This window comes from Phyllostomus discolor, chromosome 10 (assembly GCF_004126475.2).
Source record: "Phyllostomus discolor isolate MPI-MPIP mPhyDis1 chromosome 10, mPhyDis1.pri.v3, whole genome shotgun sequence".
NCBI lineage: Eukaryota > Metazoa > Chordata > Mammalia > Chiroptera > Phyllostomidae > Phyllostomus > Phyllostomus discolor.
Window position 1 is genome coordinate 66188841 of NC_040912.2, and position 3292 is coordinate 66192132.

The 3292-nt window shown below is 38.2% G+C and overlaps 1 pseudogene; it reads left to right on the plus strand.

Moving 5' to 3' along the window:
* Positions 1-2432: 2432 nt before the first annotated feature.
* Positions 2433-2977, plus strand: LOC114507929 (annotated as a pseudogene).
* The last annotated feature ends 315 nt before the right edge of the window (positions 2978-3292 follow it).

A 3292-nucleotide genomic window follows, 5' to 3' on the forward strand; every position in this document is an offset into this window, starting at 1 on the left:
TCCCTCATTTGTTTCTTAGTATAACTGACACAAATAGGGGTTTCTTAAAGTCTTTTAAAAATATTAATGGAGGACTACTTGGAAAACACACATGTTTAGTCCAAAAGACATATTCCTATGGCAGAATTTGTAGCTTGGTGGAATAGGAGCTATAAATCAGAGGTTCCCAGGATTTCCTCCTGGGTTTCATCTTTTGTTAGAAAGGCACGCAAAGCTCAGAAAAGCATTTACATATTCTTACAAGTTTAGGATAATAAAAATTATAACATAATATAGGGTATTTTATATGCTATAATATGAATGAAGTAGAGGATTATGAAGATGAAAATCTGATAAAGAGTTACATAGGTTGAGGTCCAGAAGGGTCCTTAAACTCAGAATTATCTATCCCATGAAACTGGGGTGTATTACCCTCCCAGCATTTGGACGTGTTTACCAACATGAACATCACTGAATCTTATTGTTCCAGAGTTTTTATAGAGCTTAATCTCCAGTCCTTCCTCTGCCCTTGAAACTCTTGAGTAGGACTAAAAGTTCCAACCTTCTAATCCCTTGGTTGTTCTGGTGACCAGCACCATCCTAAGGTTATCTAGGGGACCTACCCTCAATCATCTCATTGGCATAAGCTTGTTTGTGTTCAAAAGTGGTTTCTTACACTAAAAAAAAATACTCCTATGACTCAGGACATTCATACAGCTTTGGGAGCTTTGTGTCAGAAATCAGGACAAAAACCAAATACATTTATTAATACCACAGACTCTTACACCACATCATACACAAAATTAACCTAAAAAGGATTATAGTTTAAATGTAAGAGCTAAAACTATAAAACATTTAGAAGAAAACATATCAGAAAATGTTTGTGACATTGGGTTGGGCAAAAATATTTTAGCAACATTTATAACATAAAAATAATAAATTGTACTTCATGAAAATTATGAACACTTAAAATAGTTCAACAAAAACCATCAAAAAAAGGAAAGAATAGAAAAGAAAAGACAAGACCCAGAGTGGGAAGAAACATTTTCAACTTGTATCTTGTAAGATGCTTTTATCCAGGATATATATAAAGAAGTCTAACACCTCAATTATAAGGAAAACTGTTAACTAGGTAGCTACATATTAATAAAGAAAGTGAGGAAAGGGCATCAGACATTATTAAGCATGATAAACTGAGGAGCTGAATTGGATGGTGGGCCTGTTTTCCTAGGAAGTTGCAGCATTCATAGACTTCCCAGGGGATTGCCTCATTTCCCCACCAAGGGGATTAACAACCTTCCCTCCCCACCAAGGAAGAAAGAATCAACTTTCCAATATCTCTAGAGCACAACTAGTCTATTTGCTCAGATTATGGGGTGGAGGAATAGAACAATAATGAGGAAATGCTTCTGCTGGGTGCATGCCCAATAGAAGTGAAGATGGCACAGGGGAGGTGCTTCTACTATGAGGCATGCTCAGTAGGAACTAAGATGGGCCATAAAGGCCTGTTTGTCTAGCCTAGGAAAAGGATTGGATTGGATAAATCACACAGAACATTGGAAGCTAGACAATTGATTAGTTAGAGGGAGGAACCAGCAGAAGGTCATGAAAGATTGGGAAGTTGATTGGCTAGTTTGAAAGGGTGCTTGGTCTTTCCCAACACTGGCATAATATAACCCAATCTTAATAAAGAATCAATCTCTCTCTCTCCCTCCCCCATCCCCCTTTCCCCCTCTCTCCCTCTCTCTCTTACTTGGTAACATGAACTCAACTTGTTCCCTCCGAAATTCTCTTTGCATAGCAGCCATGCAGCCCTAGCAGCTACCTGGGGTCCTGGGCTTCATGAGTACAGCAAAGCAGCACCAACCAGAGTATAGCTGAGAACAGACTATACTAGCCAGATGAGTACAGATATGCACTAAACTGGACTAAGCTTCAATATGGCACAGAACCTTTAAACCTTGGCCTTTGTTCTGAGTTTTATGAAGACAAAGCTGGATTTTTTCCATGGTAGGACAGATGGAGATGAGACACTGCAGCTGAACCCAGAATAGTCCTTTGTGTTTGCTCCAGCTTCAGTAAACATTACCATTATGCCACAACCTCCCATACCCAGGTCCCTGAAGTGCTTTTCTTGAGACTCCACGAAAGGGTTTCATTTCCACCAGCAAAAAAAGGATACAAATTAACAATTCCATTATAAATTTTACCAAAGAAAATATAAGAATTGTTAATGAGCACACCAAAAAGTGGTAAACACTAGTCAGTAGGAGAATGTAAATTAAAACTACAGTGTGATTCCACTTCATTCTGTAGAACTGGTACAATTTACAAGATAAGCACTGTTGAGGATGGGGAGAAATAGTAACTTTCATAAACTGCTGGTGAAAATTTAAGATATTACTCCATTTGGAAAATATTTTATGTTTCATAAAAAGTTAAAAATAGCTTTTCACCATCTTTCCTTCTTCCCGGCTGCCACAGCCATGAAGGTCGAGCTACGCAGTTTCAGTGGGTGCAAGATCTACCCTGGACATGGGAGGCACTAAGCCAGGACCAACGAGAAGGTTTTCCAATTTCTTAATGCAAAATGCAAGTCAGCATTCCTTTCCAAGAGGAATCCTCGACAGATAAACTGGACCATCCTCTACAGAAGAAAGCACAAAAAGGGACAGCCGGAAGAAATTCAGAAGAAAACCCGCCGGGCAGTCAAATTCCAGAGGGCCATCACTGGTGCATCTCTTGCTGATATAATGGCCAAGAGGAATCAGAAACCTGGAGTTAGGAAAGCTCAATGAGAACAAGCTATCAGGGCTACCAAGGAAGCAAAAAAAGCTAAGCAAGCATCTAAAAAGACAACAATGGCTGCTGCTAAGTCTCCCACAAAGGCAGCACCTAAGCAAAAGATTGTGAAGCCTGTGAAGGTTTCTGCTCCTCATGTTGGTGGAAAACGCTAAGTTGGCCAATCAGATTTTTAAATAAAGACTTACCAAGTTAAGAATTTAGGAACTAAAAAAAAAGGTTAAAAATAAAGTTAACATATGACAAGGATTCCCACTCCTAGGACTCCACTTGAAAAAAATGAAAATACATGTTCTGTACAAATACTTGTACAAAGAACTTGTACATGAATGTTCACAACAGCATTATTTATAATAACCCCAAATTGTAAAAAAAAATTGAATGTCCATCATTTGGTAAAAAGATAAACAAGTGTGGTATATCATACAAAGAGGTACAATTTAGCAATTAAAAAGGAGTGAACTACTGATACATGCTATAATATGAAGCTTAAAAACATTATGCTAAGCGA